The sequence below is a fragment of the Sarcophilus harrisii genome, chromosome 1 (genome assembly GCF_902635505.1).
Source record: "Sarcophilus harrisii chromosome 1, mSarHar1.11, whole genome shotgun sequence".
NCBI classification, from domain to species: Eukaryota; Metazoa; Chordata; class Mammalia; order Dasyuromorphia; family Dasyuridae; genus Sarcophilus; species Sarcophilus harrisii.
The window spans coordinates 499,519,254-499,544,865 of NC_045426.1; the positions used below are offsets into that span (position 1 = coordinate 499,519,254).

Consider the following 25,612-nt stretch of genomic DNA (forward strand, 5'->3'; position numbering starts at 1 on the left):
TATAAATGGAAGAAATAATTACTATAATCAGTGAGTTGCTCAAGGACATTAATTAAACTACCTCACTTTAAAATTTCAGTTAGATGGATGCTGCCAGTATCAGTGATAGACACTGAATATTTATTAAGTACTACAACCCACTCAAAACTCAATAGTTAGAATTCTTTCTCTCCCTTCAAGGCCCAATACCTTCTATAGATAAACTAACCTAATGGTAAAGGTTTTTAGAATATTGTTCTCACAACAGGTAGATTTGGCAAGTTATTAAGATATAAAACATAGGTTGTAAAAGTTTTAAGTAGGTAATTATGGATGAGATGTAGATACCAAGTGATTTAATTATATTTAAAATACTCAATTATTAAGGAAAGTAGAGAAAAGTATAGAGGGAATTGCAATAATTATTTGTTATTTATATTTCTGCCATAGCCAAATTATTGTTATGTCTTCCAAGTATAGAGGTGATATCTCTCCTAAGACTCAAAGAATATCTCTTCATATCTGGGTCACTAGGAAAAATGAATTATTTCTAAAGGAACTAGATATATTTAATGGCAAAAATCAAAATCTGAAAAAAGACTTAACTCATGTCAAAATGCTGGAATATAAGAGGGTGACCAAAAAAGGAATGAAAATGTGTGTGGGGGGGTGGTGGCAAAGCCAAAGATAGAATGAAATCTTAAAAAATAAACAGATTTAAGGATTTTCCTGAAGAAATTATACAAGTCAGAGTTGGAAGAAACTATTTGTCTTCCAAAGAATGACATAGTCAAAGTAACTACCATGTGAAAGATCATCCCAAAAGAATCAAAAGAAAAAGAAAAAAGGGGTTGCCAGCAAAGAAATTTATTTCCAGAAATACTGAAATAACTTTTTTTTTTTCTTAAACCTCATAATACCAGAGAAGTTTGCTGTCTTCCTAAGGCATCAGTTCAAGACATGTTTAAGAACTTACCAAGTTATCAAAATGGAGGCCAACTATCTGCTTCTGGCAGCTCACAAAAATATAATGATAATACTAAAAGTAATTATGATTTTAAAAAGGTTTAGCAAGGAATTGGAGACCAGAGAGACCTATGTTATGTTTTTCTCATTGAAAGTAAGGAATCCAGAGCATAAAAATAATTTGGGAATTAAATGGCTGGATAAAAGTGGTATTTTAGAATAGCATTTGGACTTTTGTAATTATTTGATTTGAAATACAGGAGTGATAGATTTCTGGCAGATTTGGTGTATATTTAATAAAGTAACAAAGGTCTGTAAGAATGTATTGGCTAGGTGTATTGAAAATTTACTCATGAGGTCTAGGTCAGAGAAAAGACTGCTTTTTTATATCTTCCAAGTTAGGAACAATAAAGAACAACTACAAAGAAAGAAGAATATTATCTAAGACACTCAGAAGTTGACAAAAAAAATAATCGCAAGAAAGAAAAGGAGCTTTCAGTGAAATCCATGGCATCAAATGTCTAAGTAACAAACAAGAGAAACTAAAAGTTTTACCACAAAAGAGCAAATTTGACCTTAAAGATATCTTTCAGATTTGGTGGAATGAAACTCATAATTTTGGATCAATATACCTTATTCAAAATTAACTGAACAGGTAAAAATAGGAGGTGGTATTATATATTAAGAAAATATATTCATTTGAGGAGATATAAGAACCACAGAAACATGTGGCAGAATATTTGACTTTATGCAGGGAGAAATAGAAATAATTTTGTAATTGAATTATGTTATAGATCACTTAACCAGAAAGAAGAAATAGATAAGGGGTTTGAAAAATGCACCACAAGTTTGGCATAGTGGCAAAAAGTAGTAGTGATGAAAAAAAATAATCATTTTGATATCTTCTGGAGTTCTATGCTAAAAGCAAAGCAAAAATAACTTTTTTTTACTTTCATAATAATTTTATACTTTAAAATATAGAAGTAGACAGGTGGGATCACATGGACAAATATGTGATAGAGGAAGTTAGCCCAAAAAAAGATAAGTGCTCTGGAAAGGAATTCTAAAGATACAGGGGAAAATAATTTCAACAGGAGAGGAAAAATGTTTGAAGGAAAGAAAATTTCTGTTCATTTGGGAAAAGTTTCTTTGAAGTTGCTTATGTAGATACACAAAGAATTCACTATCCAACTTAAATTTTAAAAGAAACATACAGAATATGAAAGTAAGGTCAGATAACTAAGGATCAATTAAACAGGATTTTGCATAGTCCTATAAAAACAGCATCAGGATTACTAACTTTTGGAATAAGCTAAGATTAGAAATTAAGGGCAACCAAAATATTTCTTTAGATATATTTGGAAGATAAGGATAGTCAAAACAAACAAAGGATTTCTTTTGGATTGGATGGGATGCTGATAACTTGCAATAATAAAGCAAGCAGAAATGCTTACTTGAAATTTTTCTTCTATTTTCTCTGCAAAGGAAAATAATTTTTATATTGAAAATGACTAATTAATATCTAAAATCCCCTGAAAAACAACTCCATGGACTCCTCTACTCAATAAAATCAAGGAAGTACTGCAATTAAAAAAAAAAAGAATCAGGGGAAGTACTTCTGGGTTTTAGAATGGAGATTTTGAAAGAATTAAAAAAAACAGGTTATGAAGCTATAGGGTAGTTTGTCCTTGGGAAAGTTCAAGAACAGATCATTAAAGAGATAGACCGTTGTTGAACAATAGAGAACACTAGAAAAGGAAGCAGCATTTACAAAGAGTGAGTGTGATCACATTTCACTTTTTGACATAATTATTAAACTAGTAAGTGAAAAGAATGCTGTGACTATAGTTTACCTATATTTTAGCATATTATTCTTTTTATTAACAATAATCAATAATAGCAATACTATTTATTTTATTAATAATTTTATTATGTATAATTAAATTAAATATTATATTATTTATATTATTCTTATGGAAAAGATGGAGACATATGAACAAGCTGATAATAATTAGACAATTAGAATTGGATACATAACCAATCTCAGAGGAATTGCTAATGATTCAATGACAAATGTAAGGATATCTCTAATATAGAATCTCAGGTCATTGTGCTTTATCTTATACTAGTTAATATTTGTAATATTTTAATAGTTTTTTTATCAATGATTTGATAAAAGGAGATGACATGATCATTCCTTCTGCAAACATAGCTGGAAAATATAAAAATAGTTAACATGATGGGTGACAGAGTCAACAAGAACATGACAGTAAACTGAACACTGGGCTGAATGCAATAAAGTGAAATTCCATAAAGATAAATATTATATTTAGTAGAAAATAAAACCTTACACCTGGATATAACAATTTAGTATGACCTGTACAAGGTAAGGGAAGTCATGATTAGAAGTTTTTCTGAAAAAGAACTGGAGAGCTTATTGAACTGCAGATTTAATGTGTTAACAAGATGATATGGCAGTCAAAAATTCCAATAATAAAGTTAGTTTATATTAATGAAAGCACAGCTTCTAGGATAAATAGATAAAAATTCTATTATAATCCATTCCTCTAGACCTCATGTGGAGGAATGTTTAATTGTGAGTACCACAATTTAAAAAGGACATTGACAAACTAGGGTAAGTTTACATGATGGTAGCAGGATGATGAAAAATACTGAGTATTTGTCCTATGAGAACAATTGAAAGAATTGAATGTGTTTATTCTAAGGAAGATAAGATTTAGAAGGTATACAATAGCAATCTTTCTAGTGTTCTCACATGTAAGTGTATTAGGCTTCTGTTTCTCCTAAGATGGTAGAATTGGGAGCAATGTATCAAAATAATAGAGACGCTAATTTATGATTTAACAATTAAAGCTCTTCAAAGAAAGAACCAAAGAAAGAAAATATCTAAGATACTCAGAAGTTGACAAAAAAATAAGTCAAGAAAGAAAAGGAGCTATGATTGAAATCCAAATCATAAAATATCTAGGCAACCAACAAGAAAAACTAAAAATTTTACCATAAAAGAACAAATTGACCTTAAAGATTTTGAGTTCCAGTGTTTTTTCTCCTTCCTCCCCTCCCCTCCCAGATAGCAAGCAATGAGATATAAATTACATGTACAATCATTTAAAATATATTTCCATAATAGTTATGTTGTGAAAGAAAAATAAAAACAAGAGGAAAAAAACACAAGGAAGAAAAAAAAAAAGCAAACCACAAAAGGTGAAAATACATGCTTTGATCTGTCTAGATGTGGACGTCATTTTCCATCCCAAGTCTAATGGAATTGTTCTTTAAACATTTTCTAAGAGAGAATGACACAGTCAATTGAGTTGTAGTCAGGAAGATCTGGGTTCATGATCTACTCCTGATTTTCTATATGAAGTTGAGCATTTTTAACTTTTTAAACTTCCCCATAATCTAAATAAGCAAATCACTAAAACTATAAGTTCACTCAGTCAGTCAATAAGAATTTATTAAGCACTTTCTATGTGCTAATCCCTGTACTAACTGCTGAGGTTATAAAGTAAGGAAAAGAATAGTCCTTGCCCTTGAAGCACTCACACTTAATGAGAGAGAAAACTTGGGATAAGCTACATACAGAATAAATTGGTGTGATTGACAAGGGAAGGTACTAGAATTAAGAGAGATTGGGAAAGGTTCCTAGAGAAGGTGGGATTTAGGTTCAACTTCAAGAAAGCCAAGAGATAAATACAAGCAAAAAGAGCAGAATTTCAGATGATGTTTCAAATTTCAGAAAAGATAATGATTTATACAAGTAGAGGAAGTATCTCTTACATGGGATTTCTCTATCCTAATGAAATCACGGTTCCATCCTAAAACTAATATATATTAAGCACTATCCTAAGCATACAAAAATCAAAAATAAAATTATTACTCTCAAGCATTTTATAAGAGAGAAACATTGGTGGACAATGGAAAGGCAGGAATATTAATATATTGTTGGAGAAACTGTGAATTGGACCAGTCATTCCAGAAAGCAATACATAACTACATTGATATATACATAGATATACACATATAGTAGGTATGTTTATATGCCCATATATGCATATGTAATATTTATAATTCAATATATGATTATAAGTCTATTTACAAATTCCATATTGTTTTTCACAATGGTATATATGTAAATTCCATGTATCAAACTAGTCATACTCTTTGATTTACAGATTACTCTGCTTGATTTATTCACCCAAAAGATCAGACAATAGAAAACAAGGCCCTCTGTGTCCAAAATATGCACAGCAGCACTGTTGTGGTTGGAAAGAAATAAAAATAAAGGTCCTTTTTTTTAAAATCAATTTAGGGATGACTGAGGAAATGTGGTATGAACTAAACAGAATATTATTGAGCTTAAAATTTTAAAGAGAATGAAGTCTGTATGTGCTGCTACAGAGAAATATAAACAAAATGAGAAAAATATTTACAATGCTATAATGGTATAAAATTTTAAGAAAATGTTAAGAAGAAATTGAACTCTAAAAACTAGTGTTGTTATCAAAAAGTAAATGAAGAAGTGAGTTACATGGTCAGAGTGCTGCCCTTTTGTCCTATTTGGTCTATGTATTGTTTATATTTGTTTAGCAAATGTTTTTGCTTGACTTTATAAAAAGGAAGGATTAAATTTCAAGAAATGGCATGAGGCATTACATATAGCAATGATGATGTCAATGACAGGATTGTTGTGAAAATCAAATGAAATAATATAAGTTATAAGTAAAGCACTTAGCACAGTGCCTGTCACACAGAAGATATTTAATAAGTATTTATTCCCTTCTCCTTATGTTAAATCAATAAAAATCAATAAAATTTGTTTCTAAAATAATTTCAATAATAATCATTAAAATAATGAAGAACAATTTTGTTAGGCAAACATAACCAAAATCCAATTTTTCCTCCAGAGGAAGGCAATAGCCCTTCATATTCAGGTAAGTCATTCCCAAGATATAAACTTTAAACACTGATAACATTCTTCCGTTGCTCTTTATTCTGCTGTGAGGATAATATGAGCCAACATTCTTTTTTTATTTGTAGAATGTCATTTTTGATTGTTCTGGGAAATGTTCTTGAAAATTTTCCTAGAATACATTAATCAGATTTCCTTCCAATGTTTGCTACTATTAGAATTGTTATTATGATAGAATTATATCTGCCATCCAAGTCTGTAATTTTCTTCTGCGTTGCTTCCATATTTTCATAGTTGATTTGTTATAGTGGTGAAGGGGTTAAGCAATCTGCAGGATGAGATAGATTCAATAATGGAAAATAAAAAGTCTCCTCAGTAGTGTTTCCAATGATATTTTTTAGCTTCAGCTTTCTCTTTAAAAAGGCAAAACCCTACTTTTTTTTTTTTTTACAAGAATTATGTCTCTAATAAAAAGAGAAACAATAGATGGGGATCAATTCTTAAAGATCCAGAGATTTTGAATGTTCCTCACAATTCCTTAGCAAGTTGGTTTATAGTACAATCATGAGAAAACTGTAAAAATATTAAAGTATTAGAAATTAGGTAAAGATAGCTAATGATTAAATTAAAGATATATGAATAGTATAGTTACCAATAGAATAATTACTTCTTCCACCTGTCATAAGAGCATGAATTAGGCATGTATAGAAGAAGGTTGGGAATGAAGCTATTTCTAAAGATAAAGCTCAAATCAGAAAGGGTAAATCTTAGGAAAAAACACTTTTAAAAAATAGGAAATATGATGTTAGAATCTCCATAATGAGCATATTACTATTATTTCATTCTTTTCATCATTTTTATGGAATTCAGACAGAAATTGTCTGGGATTGAGCTATCTTGTTAGTATCCTTTTCTATTTAATATTCTATGGATTGATTATTGCACATTTTAGTTTAATAAAACAACTTTTTGCATTTTAACAAAATATTAGGTTGCAAATTTATTTTCCCTGGATTCACTAAACACATCTTGTTATAATTCTAGTAACAGAAAAAAACAACAACAGGAATCATATACATCTATTCCTATTCTTATTTTAGAGGTCTTCTGGGTACCTATATTTTCAAAACTTTTTGCTCCATGTAGATTATATATTCTAAGGATTCAATTTAAATCTATTAAAATGGATTCTTTAGTTTTGCATTTGGGGATAAATTATGTCTGGATTTCTATAAGCAACAGATCATGATAATAGCTTTTTGGTTGACTTCTCTAGGATATTTTGATGTCTGTATTTATAATATGGGAATTTGGGATCTTGTCTACAATGGATAAATGTTCCTGATATACAATAATTCTAGTCATCTTTTCTACTATAAAATCTTGCTAGTTTTTTGGTAGATGCTACATCTTTGCAACCTATAGTGATATATTCCTAATTTTGCTTACATAATCTACATTGATTATTGCATCTAGACTTTTAAAAGTTAATAAATTTAAGTGGCCCGTGATATGTTTCTAAATTGCCCACATAAAGTTTTCCCATAAACAAATATGTCTGCATCAGCCATTTGTTCAACTCTTCTTTGTCAAGATGTTGGCTGAGTTCATAAAATGTACATGAAAATATTTTTTATTCTTTTCTTAGATATTGGCCATTTCATAGGATCATTTTAGAAGCACACTAAATCATGCTGCTTGTGTTTAACCAATAGGATGTACCTATTTTCAGTTTCTACTGTTGCTTGGTGAAACAGTAATGTTTGCTCATTCTAAAGTAGTTATGCAGTATTTTTTTATTTGTTTAAATATGATATTGGAATATCTATTAATTTTTTTTCTTTCTTTTGTATGACAAATCTTTAATTTTCCATGTGTCCCTAAGAGTAATGAACCTATGTTGTCTAAATATTGTATAGTGTTTTTGTTTTAATGTTTTCCATGTTTGTTGCAGTCCATTTTACAATTCTAAAAGTGTACATTAAGATCACATATTTCCTCTATCCACTGTTTCTATGTGATATCTGGATTCCAATCAGAAGTCTTCAGTCAATTTTTTCTTTGAATTACATCACTGAATTTTGGATTTATCAACTCCAAATGGCATTTTGATACAGCTGAAGAAAGATTCTAGAAAACAAAGGAACTATTTCATTTGTTTTTGGTGGAACTCTAGTTTAATATAATCTATAGTCATCAAGTACTCGAAAGGATATTGGTAAGTATTAACTAATTTGGTTTGGAAGCTATCATTAGTACTTTTATAAGAATTTAAAGACAAACTCCTTGAAAATTTCATGATTTATATTCTATTATACTCAAATAACATAATTTATTAAAATATTTCTCAATGATTGGGTGCACACTTGTTTTCTCACTTTTGGTTAAGGGAAAAAATTCTGTAAGGAACGTTTTTGACCTGTAGTGTCTCTGTCCTGGTGCTCCACTTCTGACAGGTGACTTCTTCTCCTGCCTGTTATTATAGGAAGGTTCCCAAATGCAAAATCCCTCATCATCTCTTCAATAGTGTAGTCAACTCTGTTGCACTTCTATTACAACATTTCCCATATCCCTTCTTAACCACCCCCCCTCCCCACACACACACATACAAAGACTGCTTCAATGCTGATCAAATTGAGTTATGCTGTTCTTGGAAGGGGTCTGCCAATCTAGTCCTATAACTTTCTAGGCCAAAAAGTGCCTCCCTGACACTACTCCATTTGAGTTGCCTCTCTCATCACATGTCATAATGTCCTTAAGGATGAGGGCTATCCTTTCTTTTGTAGGCATAATAATGCCTTTTCATTCATTGATTCATCCCTTTTATTCATTTTATTGTTAATAATCATCCTGGGATATATTCCCAGGACTATAAGTAAGAGAATCTACAGCTCAAAGTATATGAACAATTTAATAACTTTTCTTACATAATTCCACTTAAAAAGAATTTTGTTGTTGTTAGGTCATTTTTCAGTCATATCTGACTCTCCATGATCTCACTTAGAGTTTTCTTGTAAGGGGTAATGAAGAGGTTTGCCATTTTCTTTGGCAGCTCATTGAATAACCAAGGCAAACAGAGTTAAGTGACTTGCCCAGGGTCACACATCTATTAAGTGTCTGAGGCCAGATTTGAATTCACAGAGATGAGTCTTTTTGATTCCACTTCAAAAAGAATTATTGAGCCAATTCATAGCTCTACTAGGAAGGGATATAGGACATCATGTTAATTACCTACCATATATACAGACATAGAAGCTTCTATTTGTTGTTTATCATCATACCTTTGTCTACAAGGCTAAAAGATATATAATACAGTTTCCATTAAGTGCATGCTGCTTCTATTCTCAGATAATGTTGCACTATTTTCATTGGAAATGGAGAAATTAAAAGACTTTTCTGACCTACATTTTTAGTCCTATTGTCAACTACATGAAATCCCATATTAGTTCTTGTCTTAAAATGCATATGGAGGGGTGTTTTATAGAGAAACTGCCTAAATAATTAAACCTATTCATGAATCATCAAATCAAGTTATTTTGTAACAGATGCCTTTGTTAGGGAAAATTACAGTATTATTATAGCTGTCACATTGTCTTGGCCAGAATACAAATAGCACATCTGAAAAGTGCATGGAAGAATTAACCAGAAGCTATGTCTGGTGATCTGAAATTCTATCCAGAGTATATTGGAAGCTGCCATCTTAAGGCAGCTCATCCAAAACCCATACTTTTCATAGCATGTGACTAATATTCTTGAGGCAGCTAGGTGGTGCAGGTGACGGAACGCTGGACCCTGTAGTTGGGAAACTGAGTTCAAATCTTTCTTTAGACATTTGCTATTTATGTAAACCAGGAAAAGTCACTAACCTTTCTAATCTCTTTTTCTCATCTCTAAAGCAAGATAATAAAAATACTTAACTCCCTGGATTATTGTGAGGACGAAATAAAAGAACTATGAAAAATAGAACTGTGAAAATCTTAAATCTGTGATACAGAAATTAACAATTATGATTAAATGCTACCTCTTAAGGACACTTCTAGGAATTTTGGTGATGGCAAGAACATTCTCAAAAATATTTCTAAATATTATTTCTATTCCCAAACTCAGCTTCAGAAAACACACAGCTCTGTCCTAGTTAGCTGTCACACGTGCATCTCATCGCCAGAAGCTATCATTTCTGATAATGGGACTGCAAATGCCTCAGTAGAATGTAAACAATATGTGCACAGGAACCTTAACCAGGCCTTCCCCTTCCAGCAATGGTCAAGCTGAAAGGAGGGTACAGATGGCTAAGGATGCCCTGAATAGGTTTTTGAATATTGGCCAATGAGACTTGCCAGGTTTTGTTTTATTTTGTTTTGTTTTGTTTTGAAATCTCAAATCATGTAACTCTACATTCAAAAACAGTAGTCAATCTTGTTTCATTTCTAATGAGGGCTTACTCATCTCCATTTGGACTCAGCTGAGAACAAGAAAAATAAGACCACATTCTAGATCTGCACTGTCTGGATCTACTCATTGTTTTAGTTTTTCCTTACACAAGACAAGAGTCCTTGGAGAAGATATAACTGGATCATATCAAGTTTAGAATGCAGATGGTTAGGTGTACTAGCAGTCCAAAAACATCCCTTCTTCCAATGATGGTTTGACAATAGCAAATTCATTAGAAATAAGCTCCAAAGCTACATGGAATTCTACCAGAGATTAGATCTTCTGAGAACTCATCTGAGTCCTAAGAGAATGAAACACAATTTTGTAGATATGAAAGCTGAAACACTTGTCATTTCTACATTCAGTAGCATCAGAGACTCCCTATAGCTCTCTTCCTCTACTTCTGCTTTCATCCTGCCTCTCTCTTCTGAATACACACATATATGCACATACACATTTATGTACATGCAAAACCTTCTTTTTAAATTAATGGACATTTATTCTCTCTCCCCCTCCCTCCTCTCTCTCCTGTCCTCCTCCTCTTTCTCCTCATCCTCCTCTTTCTTTTCCTCCTTCTTTTCTCTCCTCCCCTCCTTCCTTCTCTTCCCCATTCCAAAGTAATAATTTAAAATGATATATTTTTAAAACTCATGCAAATATGCTTAATCTAGAAAGGGTAGTAGCTAATTACATGGCTTCAGTACCATGTACCTACCTTCTACTTCTGCAATGATTGAAATATTGGTGACAAATTGGGCAGAAGGTACTAATAATCACAGTTCTAAGACTTTCTGCACATATTAATTTAATCATTGGTACTCAATGTGATATCTTTATCCAACCACCAATGAGCGAAAACACTATCAATGGAATTAAATCACATCTAAATTAATACTGTTCCTTTAAATGAACCCTAAAGGCATAAAGCTAGATCTAAATGGAAGGACACTTCACAGGTTCTCCTGAGAGCAGCAAATTATGGAGTTGGTAGATTTAATTTCATTATAGGCCCAAAGGGAACAAAAATATCATTTTAGAAAGTACCAGAACATCATGATTTGCAAAGCTCATGAAGAACATAAGCTGAAATTCTACCATGGTCCAACATCTATTTCTAAAGTAAAAGAATTAAAGGAATCCTATTAAGAAACTGAAAAATTTACCCCCAAACTATGTCAATGTGTGTCCTATTACTAAGCTGCTTCAATGCAAAGATAAGGAAAGAGGTGAACTATGAAAAAATATGATGGAAAATATATTCAAGATTAAGAAGTAAAGAGGGTCAAAGGCTTAGAGACTATTCAAAAGTTTAACCCATCACGCATGTTATGAACAAATACTATTAAATCTGCTATTCATGCTCTTAACAATAAAGGTTCTTGAAGATGATCAGGTAAGTTGACTTATCTTTCTAAAAGTCTCTTTATATACATTGCCATGGCTGCCAAACAGTTAAAGAAAATCTTGTAAGTGGTTAGAAATCAGGAGCCAAGAAAAGATCAGAATGACAGGGCTTAGGCAGCAGCTGGCCCAAGTTCAAGGATGAGCCTTTATAGTATTTAAAGATTGGCCTCATTAGCTCTGGTTTATCTTAAAGACTTCTAGCCTCAGTATTTTTTTTCAAGGCTTTTATCTCAAGATATACAGGTGCTGACATGAATAGTGCTTGAAGACTCAGGGAAGATGCAGACTAAACTCACTGCATAATACAATGAGGAAAATTGTCCTTTAAAAAGCCATTGGAATATCCAAGATGCAGGGATGAAATAAGTATCAACACTGAGGGAGTAGGTGAACTGAGCATCAATCCAGAAGCATGGTGAGGCTGCCACTAGGATGTCAGAGGAGTATATTCCCCTAAAATTTAAACCAATCCTGTTCAGAACAATGCTAGGTTCCTATATTTTAATAACTCAACAACAAAAGTTAACATCTTGGATATTTGGATAAATTTTAAGGAGGAGCCTAAGAGAAGGGACTTTTAAGATATCATCTGGAGTAAGAGGGGAAATTTGTCATAAATATGGGGTTCTGCATTTCAGAGGGTAAGCGTAAAGATGGAATATTTAGCTGAGGTTTGTTTTGCAACCTTATCTCCCTACTATTAGCCAGTAGCTAAAAAAAAATCAGATCCCTGTATTACTCTACACTCTGAAGCCACAACCAAGAAAAGAAAAGGCAACAACACTCATTCTCCACAGATGATCTGGTTTGGCTAAAATATTTCATTGAACAGGAAGAATGTTCTCCTCCTGGAAATCATTCGCCACAACAGTATTCATATAAAACCCATCCTTACTATTCCCTATTACAGCTTCTTTGGTTTCCTTCCTACCACAGATCTCCTGTTGAATCTTTCAATTGCTTCCCAAGTTCATTTGCCCAGAATCATTTTTTGTTGGTCACAGGCAGATAGAGTATAGAATAAGAATATACTTCAGTCTCCTTGTCCAGAAGATTAATTTTATAATCTATAATTGGGTATCTTCATTCTAGGATCTCAAAATTCCCAGAAGATTTGGGGAATAAGTGAAAGCTTCACTTGTTAAGAGAATGTCTGGACTCTATTCTCTCCCCAGACTGTTTTTAATATCCATATTATGATGATGTTTACTTAGCTTGACAATAATTGGTTAGGGCTGCCTTCAATGTATAAGAGACTAAGATCATCTCTCAAGCAGAAGCTGATGAGACATTGATTTTTCAGGACAGTTAGCACATGGGGACAAGTAACAATGTCCTGAGCTCCAGGTTTTCATCTTGACTTTGATCTTGACTGTGATCCCAAGTTTCAGTGATCATCTAGTTTTAATGCTATGAGCTCTGGGATCTAGCCTGTAGCCCTATGTTAAAAATCCCAAAGTTCCCTAGCAATTTTGTGAATAAACTGATACATGCCTCTCCTATGGGACTGGGGAGACAAAATGGTTAGTATTCCTTGACAATATCCATAGGGAAAGAATAGATTTGGAACAATACTAAAAATATTAAATTATTTTATTAACAAATTTGAATTTTATTGTAAATACTTTTTGCTTTGAAGTTATGTTTTTTTCTAGTTTGATATGGTGAAATTCATTGAAAGTTTACAACTGTGGATTAGAATGGAAGATAAAATATATATGAAAAATGGGTCTGAGTGTAGCTGACATGAAATTGTGAGGGAAAGGGGTGCCTCAGGTCTCATATATTAGAGCTATAATTCTTTAAATTCTTTATCTTTTCCCAGAGTTTCTTTCTCTTCTTCAAACTCATTTGCCCAAATAAACAGTATTTCCACATATATAATCAAGTGAGAGTTTTGGGAGGCAATGGAAGAATATCTTGTATATTTCCCTTTAAGTTTCCTGGTACAATTTCAGACTTTACCTTTTTTTGGACATGAGCCAGTTCTTATCTAGGTCTACTTTGCTCATTACAACCTTTACCTAGTTTAAACACCTGGGAACCCAAGCACTTCCTTTAGAAGAGTCTAAAGCATTATAGGATCACTTTTACTCATTTCACAGTCATTCTCCAAGTTCTAAGTGTTATTGAACCCATAAGGTTTACTCTTCTCTTCTCTCTTCTCTTCTCTCAGACAATTAATGTCTATTATAAAGTACCAGCTCCCAGAGCTACACACAATCTCAATATTCAAAATTCAGGAGGGCATATGAGTCTCCGTCTTGTCCAGATCCATGTTTACTCAGAAACCATCAGGCTCTTAATATCTAGACCTCAGAGCACCTCAGTTACAAACACACTCAAAACTACTATGATTTAGATCTTGCTGCTTTCCTCTATTAAAATCTGCAGATACTAAATTACTCTGTGAATAATATTTTTCACATACCATGTAGTCCACAATCAAGGGGTCTATCTTTTATAATTATCCATCAATTAACTAAATACCATATATTAGGCTTCTAATGTGTACCAGGAAAAATCAATTTTAAAAATTCCCTCAAGGAGCTTACATTCTGATGGGGGATAAGTGGAGAGTTAAGAAAAGAAGAAACATGAGCATTTGTTGTCAAACAGCATTCACAACCATCATGGAGACATTACAACAATGCCTAAATAACCAGGGAATTTGCCAACATAATTAACAACTGTGGACAGCTGTGTGTCAGTGCTGTCTTTCCCACACATCTGTCTGCTTTTCGGTTTGAGCATCCCCAGGGCCTAATGGTATATTTTATTTATGCCATTCCTTCTCTTGTTCTCCAGAGGGATTCAAAAATATCTCTACTGCAGAGGGGCCAAAAAGAAAATAAAAAATCCTTCTGTGTTGTTTGCTAATTTAAAACAAAAATAAAGGATGAGCTTCAATATGAGCAAAATGCAAGCTTAAAGGCCCTCTTCCAGGAGTATCTCTAATACATGTGTTAAGATATTTAACAGATTCCACTAGAAATGCAACCAAAGATTCAATTTATTTCTATTAAATATTTGTTTAGTGCGCACTTGGTGCAAAGAGAAAGACAATGTAGAATAGTAGATCAAGAACTGGCTTCAAAGCCACCACACCTTGAGTTCAAGTCTTACCTTTTTAATATATTGATCATATGACCCCAGGAAAACTATTTAATCTATTAAATCTCCAGTTCCAATTGATCAATGATGAACAGAACCAGCTATATCCAGAGAAAGAACACTGGGAAATGAGTATGGAGCACAACATAACATTTCCACTCTTTCTGTTATTGTTTGTTTGCATTTTTGTTTTTTCTTCTCAGATTATTTTTTACCTTCTTTCTAAATCCAATCTTTCTGTGCCACAAGATAACTGTATAAATATGTATACATATATTATATTTAACATAGTTAACATGTATGGGACTACCTACCATCTAAGTAAGGGGGTGGAAGGAAGGATGGGAAGAGTTGAAACAGAAGTTTTTGCAAGGGTCAGTGTTGAAAAATTACCCATGCATATGTTTTGTACATAAAAAGCTATAATAAAAAATGTATAATAAAAATAAAAAATATCAAAAACCTAGATCTCATCAATTTTCTAAGACTGTGAATTGCAGAGAAGTGTCCAGTATATATTGATAAAGGAAATTTCTAACTACCATCTCCTTACATTAATGAAATTATAAGTCTGGTCCCCCTTTGTTCAAGGAAATAAGATATAAAATCTTCTTTGAGGTCATGATTTCTAGATAGTCCAATAATTCTCATGTTATCTCTCTTAGACTTATTTTTCCAGGTCATTTAAACATGTTATTTTTCTTACATTTTCTTGTTTTATTTAGTTTTTTTTATTGTGTTTAACTATTTTTGTCTTATTGAGATGTCTTCTGTTTGTCTAAGTCTAAATTTCAAGACATCCAGTTCTTGAGTATGGTTTCCCATTGTCTGTTCTAGGCTATCAGTTCTCCTTCCCATTCTTTTGTCATTGCTATCCCATTTTGTATAGTTTTTATTTGATTTTAGCTTTTGTTCAAGAAGAGAGGTACAGAGGAGGAAATAAATTACTTAAATCGTCCCATTTTAGAAAAATAAATTGAACAAACTATTAATCAATTCCCTAAGGAAAAATCTCCAGGACCAGATGGATTTACATGAGAATTCTACTAAACATTTAAAGAACAATTTCAATATTTTGCAAATTATTTGAAAAAATAGGGATTAAATATATCTTCCTAGTGGAGAAGTGATGAGGTGGGACTCCCAAGGATGGTGGAAAAATGGAGTCCATTTATAAGGACTTTCCCCTTTTTATAATGTAACAAAAACAACTCTGAATAGGTAGGACCACATAAACAACTTTCTATTGTATGTAGTTTGCCACCTGGTATTATTCTTCCGCCTGCTATCACTCTGCTTCAATCTCAACACAGGTTGCCACTACCCCCTTACTTCTCAGGAAGGCCAAGAGCCCTTAGGGGAGCTGGGGAGCTGGGGAACAGAACCAGACATTGTTAACAGGTTCCCTCTGGGTTGAAGGGTCTTATACCTTACCCAGAGATTCCCCACTGACTGTGACCCTCTACAATTTATCAATTGAAGAATCCATGAATTCTTATAAATTTGAATCAGTTCTCTCTTTATTTTAGAAATGAGGCCTTTATCAGAATCTTTGAATGTAAAAAATTTCTTCCCAGTTTACTGTTTTCTTCTAATCTTGTGTGCTTTGTTTTTTTTTTTTTTTGTATAAAAACTTTTTAACTTAATATAACCAAAAGTATCTATTTTGTATTCAATAATGTACTCCAGTTCTTCTTTGGCCACAAATTCCTTCCTTCTCCATAGATCTGAGAGATAAACTATCCTTTGTTCTTCTAATTTGGTTATAATATTACTCTTTATGTCTAAATCATGAACCAATTTAAACTTTATCTTAGTAAATGATGTTAAGTTTGAGTCAATGCTTAATTTCTGCCATACTAATTTCCAAATTTCCCAACAGTTTTTGTCAAATAGTTCTTATCCCAAAAGCTGGGATCTTTGGATTTGCCAAACACTAAATTACTGTAATCATTGACTATTTTATCCTGTGAACCTAACCCATTCCACTGTAAATTATTCTATTTCTTAGCCAGTACCAAATGGTTTTGATGACTGCTGCTTTATAATATAGTTTTAGGTATGGTACAGCTGGCCATCTTTATTTGCATTTTTTTCATTAATTCTCTTGAAATCTTTTACCTTTTATTATTCCAGATGAACATTATTATTTTTTCTAGCTTTGTAAAATAATTTCTTGGAAATTTGATTGGCATGGCATTGAATAAGTAGATTAATTTAGGTAATATTGTCATTGTTATTATATTCACTTAGCCTACTCATGAGCACTTGATATTTTTCCAATTGATTCCATCTGACTTTATTTGTGGGGAAAGTGTTTTGTAATTGTATTCATATAGTTCCAGACTTTGCCTTGGCAGGTATCTTCTCAAATATTTTATATTATCTATGGTTATTTTAAATGGAATTTTTCTTTGTATCTATTGAATTTTGTTGGTAATATATAAAAATGCTGATGACTTATATGGATTTATTATCCTGCACCTCTGCTAAAGTTGTAAATTGTTTCTAGTAGTTTATATCATCTGCAAAGAATGATAGTTTGGTGTCCTACTCTAATTCCTTTAATCTTTTTTCTTCTCTTGTTACCAAAGCTAACATTCTAATACAATATTGAATAGCAATAGTAATAGTGGGCCACCTTGTTTCACCTCAATTTAGTTGGGAAGGTTCCAATTTGTCCCCATTACAGATGATGTTTGCTGATGGTTTTAAAAAGATGCTACTGATAATTTTAAGGAAAACTCCATTTGTTCCAAACTCTCTAGTGTTTTTTAATAGAAATGGGTGTTAGATTTTATCAAATGTTTTTTCTTCATCTATTAGATAATCATATGATTTTTATTAGTTTGGTTATTGATATAGTAAATTATGCTAATTATTTTCCTAATATTGAACCAACCCTGCATTTCTGGTATGAATCCTACTTGGTCATGGTGTATTATCCTGGGGATAACTTGCTGTAATCTTTCTGCTAATATTTTATTTAAGATTTTTTTGCATCAATATTCATTAGGGAAGATCATTGTACACAGCATCAGCAAAATTATATGATGATCAGTTCTGATAGACATGGCTCTCATCAACAATGAGGTGATTTGGGCCAGTTTTGATGGTTTTGTGATAAAGAAAGCCATCTGCACTCAGAGAGAGGACAGTGGGAACTAAATGTGGACCACAACATAGTGTTTTCACTCTTTTAGTTATTGTTTGCTTGCATTTTGTTTTCTTTCTCATTATTTTTTCTTTTTTGTTCTAATTTTTTTTGTGCAGCATGATATTTGTGGACATATGTATAGAAGAATTGCACATATTTAATACATATTGAATTACTTGCCATCTTAGGAGACAGGGTGGGAGGAAGGGAGGGAAAAAATTAGAACACAAGGTTTTGGAAGGGTGAATGCTGAAAATTATCCATGTATATATTTTGAAATAAAAAGGTTTCATTAAAAAAGAAGAAAAAAAAGACAGTCAAATGTACAGAGAGCCAGTCTTGTAGTGACAAGAGATCTAGATAAGTTAATATCCCAGTGTCTCCAAACAGTTCTCTAAGAATGAGAAGAAATTCCTGTATACATTGGTAGAGAGTTTTCCCATCTGTAAAATCACAGGTTCAGTCTTCTCCAAAAATGCAAGGCATTAAAAATTAAAAAAAAAATAAAAATAATTTATAACAAATAAATGATAATTGTATTATTTATTGTATACATTTAATAATCAATAATAATATAATAAAATTTCAAAATTAAGCTATCCCTATCAAGAAACTTGTATTCTAGCCAATAAGTATCTTAGGACATATAGGAAGACATAAGACATGAACACATATGCCTACCAAAGGTTTTGACAATGTAATAGAATATGCCGTGTGTCAAGTCCAAATAGAATAGAAATGTTCCCTTCTTTTTGGTGAGGCTCTTCATATTTTTTAATTTGTTAGTGATATTGTACTATTTGCACTGATTTCTTGAACCACAAAATGTTTATAATATAGTTTTAGGTATGGTACAGCTGGCCATCTTTATTTGCATTTTTGCAAATCAGAGAAATGCAAATTAAGACAACTCTGAGATACCACTACACATCTCTCAGATTATCTAAGTTGACAGGAAACGATAATGACAAATGTTGGAGGGATGTGGGAATACTGGGCCACTTACATTGTTGGTGGAATTGTGAATACATCCAACCATTCTGGAGAGTAGTTTGGAATTATGCCCAAAGAGCTATCCAACTTATACCCTTTGACCCAGCATTGTTACCCAGGCAATTGTTGTTTATTTGTTATAAATTATTTTAATTTTTTTTTATTTTTAATGCCTTGCATTTTTGGAGAAGACTGAACCTATGATTTTACAGATGGGGAAACTCTTTGATCCCAAAGAGATCTTAAAGAAGGGAAAGAGACCTGTATATACAAGAATGTTTGTGGCAGCTCTCTTTCTAGTGGCCAGAAACTAGAAACTGAGGGGATGCCCATCTATTGGAGAATGGCTGAATAAATTGTGGTATATGAATATTATGGAATATTATTGTTCTGTAAGAAATGACCAGCAGGAGGATTTCAGAGAGGCCTGGAGAGACTTACATGAACTGATGCTGAGTGAAATGAGCAGAACCAGGAGAACATTGTACACAGCAACAGCAAGATTATACAATGATCAATTCTGATGGAAGTAACTCTTTCCAACAATGAGATAATTTAGGCCAGTTCCAATAGACTTTTTATGGAGAGAACCATCTACACCTAGAGAGAGGACTGAGAGAACTGAGTGTGGATCATAACATAGAATTTTCCTTCTCTGTTGTTGTTTGCTTGCAATTTGTTTTCTTAGTTTTTTTTTCCTTCTTGACCTGATTTTTCTTGTGCAGCAAGATAACTGTATAAACATGTATATATATACATATATTGGATTTGACATATATTTTAATATATTTACCTGCCATATAGGGGAGGGCATGGAGGAGAAGGAGGAAAAAATTTGGAACAAAAAGTTTTGCAGGGGTCAATGTTGAAAAATTACTCATGCATATCTTTTATAAATGAAAGACTTTAATTTGAAAAAATTCTAAGCTATAGATATATTAAAAAGAAAGATAACCTTTAAATCTCAAAATTGGTCTGCCCAACCATGGCAGGGGAGGGGGGTAAATGACATGAACAAAGAATGCATATTATAGAAGCTATAATACAAAGTTGCATGGATAGTCATTTCATCTATAAATGGATTGTTAAACTGCAGCCTGTGGGCCAAATCCAGGCTGCCATCTGTTTTGATATGGCCAATAAGCAAAGAATAGTTTAGACTTTTTAAAATAAAGTTTTATTGTATTTTAAAAGGTAAAAACCATTCTTAGCATTTAGTTCCAAATAAAGCAGGGAAAGGATATAGTTTAGAGACCCCTGATATATAGTATCATTACATAAAGGCAAACAAGGGGAAAATCATAAAAGTGAAGGGGAAGGAATCAGATTATATGTCATCAAGAAATTAGATGCAATTTCAATAATTGTAAGTGACTGGGTGCCACAAAAGCTAATTTTTAATACAAATAATAACAAGAATTTATCAAGAATCTTTTTAATTTCATATTTCTTGCTTGAGAATCATGGAACACAGCATGATGAGAATAAACTTAAAATTAGGCTAAGTCAATGGGTGATAAATACAGTTGACATAAGAGAGCTTCAGTATATTACTAAACAAATTCTTCACAAGAAATGATGTATAAGTTATAATTATGATATATTTAACTTAAGAAGCATATATATTTAAATTTTTTACTTAGAGCAGAGATTAGTTCATGTTTGTCAATCAATTTATCACCAGTCATTTATTAAATACCTACTATATTGCAGGCATTGTGGTGGGCAAAGGTAAAAATTTTTTAAAAATTGCTCTCAAGAAGCTTATGTTCTGTTAAACAAACTAAGATATAGATATAGATATACGTAAAATACATACAGGGTAATTTTGAGGCAGACGAGAATTCAAATCTTGGAGAATCCAAATTATCTTCATTCAAAAGGTAGGGTAAGACAATGTATAAAGGACCTATATTTGAAGACTTGGGGACAGCAGGAAAAATGGGGCACTATTTCCAAGTGGAAAAAAAGAAAAAAGGGGTTCATAGTCCAGTGTCTTTATGTCCATAGTGAAGTTGATCCAAATGGTTGGGGGAAGGGAATATTTTGAAAGATTTGTGAAGAGAAAAGGTTTCAAACAGTTGTTTGAAATGGGATAGAAAATCAGAAAAAGAATAAAAAGACTTTCTTTCTCCTGTGATGGGCCACTTACAAATAGGTTACATCATTTGGTAGCGAATACAGTAGTCTTGTTTGTGTGAGGTTCAGGTGTAAGACTTGTCTTGGCACTATTTAGTAGCACTTCAAAAGGTGTGGGAAAGGTGACTAGAAGATTGCAATAATGTTATTTTACTTTAAAAAGCCATGTTTTTATATGCAATAATGGGCATGCATAAAATGCAGTTGATAATAAGACAAAGGAGCATTAGTTAGACATTATAGTAGTAGTTATTAAACCTTTTGGTCTTGGAAATTCCTTTACACTCAAAAATTATTAAGTTCCTCCTAAAATTTTTTTCTTCATGTGTATTATATCTATCGATATTTATTGTGTGTAAAAATTTAAATGTTGCAATATTATTATGAAAACAGTTTTTTGATTTCACAAAAGACACTTGGAAAGGGCTTCAGGAATTCCCAAAGAAATCTGAATCACTTTTGAGAACCATTGCATTTTATAGAGGATAAAGAATAATATAAAGTAAATCTGGTTACCTAAAAAGAGACTGGAGAGGAATGGAAGTGAAGATGGAAAAGGAATGTTAGAGCATGGAGGATTGAAGAGAAAGGAGGTCAGAGTGATAGTGATGAGTAAATTTAGGATGAGTAAGGCACAGAGTAATGTTATGTTAGGTGGTTATCATCAGATTAAAGAATACCAAAGAAAGTAAACATTTGTGGTTGATGGCACCAGAAAGGGTTTGATCACCCCTATGTGTGGCTGAATGGATGGAGGAATAGCTCATGTGAATTTAATAGACTGAGAAACTAGGAAATTAGGATTTTTGAAAATATATCAATGTATGTTTAAGACCTTAGCAGTGTACAACAGAACATTAGAAGTTTGGGTGGAGAAGAAAATTGTTACCCTGGAATTGAACCATTAAGAAAGGAGGGAGAACTACTTGGCTAACAGTAGATAACTGTCTCTAAGGAGATAGATTAACAATAAATTTGGATAATGACCCCCTAAAGGGAAAGAAGAGAGGTTGTTGCTGGAGGATGGAGGATACTGATGAATCTAAGTTATAGTAAGAAGGAGGGAATAAACTGGCTTCCCCTCTATGGAAGTCAGAGGGACATATAAAAAGATGTAACAAAGACTGAAAGGGGTGGCTAGGGATGCCATGACATCTGGAAAGGACCATTTCTCTGTGAGTGCCAGAATATGGAAAGAGCACAGGAGTTAAAAGTCTAGAATGTTGAGAAGTTTCTTAAAGAAAAAATGGAAACAATGAGTGTAAAGGATGGGCAGGTCTGGAATAGAACATTAGAAAGGTAGAGTTGAAGTGAATAAAAATATTGTAAAAATATTAATGGTACATGATGGTTAGGATGGGGCTATTTTACTCATAAACACAACTAGGGCTGAGTATTCCTGAGACTGAGAGAATTAAACATTATAGTTTGCTAGCTATCAGTGGTAAAACTGGGCAAAGTAGAAGTGAATGAGAGCAAATTCATTGGCAATGGCTAGTGGGCATTCACTTTCAGGCTTTGGGATGTGCTTCTTGCAAGCTGGAACGTGAAAGTTGGTTCTCACTTTAGTGAGGACAGGAAATATTCCCAGCATCTAACATCTTTCCTGGAAAAAATTAAGCTTTTAATAAATTCTAATTGAATTTTTGATTATTGATCAATGATTGATTATGCAGTACAAAAATAGTGTTAATAGCTAGAATTTATAAAGTGCTTCAAAGTTTGCAAAATATTTTGCTTTTATAATCCTATTTGATCCACATAACAACCTTGTATGGTTAAGTGCTATAATTATCCCACTTTACAAATATAGAAATTGAGAGTGAGAGAGATTAAGTGATTTCCTCAATCAAAAAGTTAGTGTCTGAGGTAGGTTTTGAACCCAGGCCTGCCTGAATTCAAGTCTGATGTTCTATTTCCTGTGCTTCTTACCTTTCTGAACAAATTAATATGCTCAAGGCTACATTTATATGCAACGAATATTTTAAAAATGAGAAGTAGTCTCCAATCCATTGGATAGGTGGAAGATAGATAGGATAGCGACACAAATAATATATTTTGAAAAATTGTGATCATTTTTGATACTGATGAGTGGTGTAGTCAGATTGATAAATTTTCATATATAAAGTTCTATAAACATAAGAAATTATGTACAAATAGCTTTAATTTTCATAAGCTATGAAAGGGAATGGCAGTGCCAAGTTGTGGAGAAAGGGTATGGCATATAAGTAATAGTTTTGCATTAGAAAACAGGGGAAATAATTTGTGTAGTGTGGTTTGTCTACTTTGCTTCAACTTCACCTAGATGAGTCATTCTCATTATTAAAACTTTCCTATAGCACCTCATGGTCCCAAGTGCCTAAGAAGTGTTTTTATTGCTGCATGGTTGCATTATTGCAAATGGTCACACTCTGTTTACTTAAAACCTTCCACAAATGAACAAAATCAATTATAAGGAAGTCAGGGAACTGAGAAGCCAGAAGCAGACATTTAAGAAAACTGGAGTCACAGGGGCTGATGTGGGAAATCGTGATAATGGCTCTTCCTGACTCCTGAGGTCAGTAGTAAAGAGCAGAGAATACTGGGAGCAGATCTGGAAGTACAAGAGATTTGAAAGCTGGGAATTGAAAGGAGAAGGTTGGTGAGCCACATATTTGAGGAGTTAAGGGTATACACATAGGTCACACTTGAAAGCCTAAATCAGTATAAGAAAGAAAGTGCCAATTTCAACTGTGACTAAGTCTTACAAGAAACTATTCTGTTTCCAGCAACCTAAACTTGGACAGATTCTGTCTGATTCCATTTACTATGATATGATATATGATTCCATATACTATGATACTATGCAAAAAAAAAAAAAAAAGTAGTTCACTCATGTTCAAATTCTTCCTTTGGTGTTAATTACCTATATATGACAAGTTAATTAACTTCTCTGAATTTCAGTTTCCTTGTCTGTAAAATAAGAGGATTGTCTTCACTTTTTACTTTTAAAACCATAATGACGTCCCATTCCTTGCCTCCTCTACCAGACTTTTACCCTCATAGTATTTGCAATACTTTTGTTCCTCCCTGTTTTATAAATGCTGTTTGGACATTAATTTTCTTCCCATGACCCTATAGTAAGCTTCTTTCCAAAATACCTTCTTCTTTTGACATTCTCTTGTTTTCATCCTGATAACCCTCTGTGCTCTATTCTGATACCTCATCCTAGTGAAAAGCAACTCTTATCTTATCTGATTATACCTGTTAAATATAATCCTCAGAAGCTCTTTTGGAAATGCTTCAAATAAGGTCCCAAATAGAGATTATATTTGCCTTCCAAGGTCTAGCCTAATTAAACATAAAGATGCTTATCAACAATTGATTGAATCATCAGTTGTGAATTTTGTGGCTCTCCGTCTCATCCAGTTCTTGTTTCTGCAATGATTGCAGCAAAATTTCAGAAGTGGGTAGATAGTATTAAGTGTCAGGTGAGGGGGAAAGTATCTACTATGTCCCAAGTACTGTGCTAAGAACTTTACAAATATCCCATTTGATTCTCACAACTTAGTGAGATGGATATTATTATCCCCATTATACAGTTGAGGAAACTGAGGTAAGCAAATTAAGTGGCTTATTCATAATTATAAGTAAGTATCTGACACTAGGTTTAAGATTAGGTTTTCCTGACTCCAGGACAGATGCTCTATATACATCCAGATATAACAAAAAAACTGGATTTTGCTATTGATAATATAAATGGGATATCCTTATCTGTTATGAGCCAGAACTCTGAAACAAAGATTCTTACAAGGTGTTAAGCTGGTGCAATTGATAATACAATGGTTATCTAGTTTAACATGTGATTAATAGTTCTCTAGTTCAGTACATGTACTTAATATAGTTCCACAAGATTCACACCTATGATGATGTAATTAGAATAGAGCATATAAGCTAGGACAAACTCAGCCAGGGCAGGACTGAGACACAGATTCATTAATGGAGAGGAAAAATCTGGTTTTCAATGTGGGAGCCATTTCTGAATCAGACAGGTAAGTATGTAGGTAGGTAAAGTAAAAATTCAGATATCTACCCACATCCACATGTAAGTAGAGATTAAAATCAGTGCTGGAATAAAAGAAAAAATAATAAAATTTGTCATGAAATTAAGGCTAATTACTTAAACAAGCTATTGGCTTTAAAATTAAATTATTTAAAGATTTTCACTATTTCCTAAGCAACTTTGTCCAACTTTATCAAGGAGAACAAAAGAGCCTAGAAGCTGGCTTAACCAGCAAGTATCGGATCCCCATGGTAAATGAAGAGAATTGGCAGCCAATCAAAATGGATAAGAATACAAACTTGCTTCTAAAATAATACAGAGAATGTGAGAATAATATGAAGAATATGAGCAGTATCACTTCACAAAATACAAAGAAGCAGTTGAGGAAAATCAAGGGTGCATGAGTCTGAAGATTGTAATCATAATGACTACTATACTTGTTCTGGAGAATGGA

The 25,612-nt window shown here is 32.7% G+C and overlaps 1 long non-coding RNA gene across 1 annotated transcript in view; it reads right to left on the reverse strand.

The window, feature by feature from the left end:
- The window catches only part of LOC116420612, a 55,232-nt gene that overhangs the window by 27,934 nt on the left and 1,686 nt on the right, over nt 1-25,612 (reverse strand). The gene's annotated exons all lie outside the window — the stretch shown is intronic.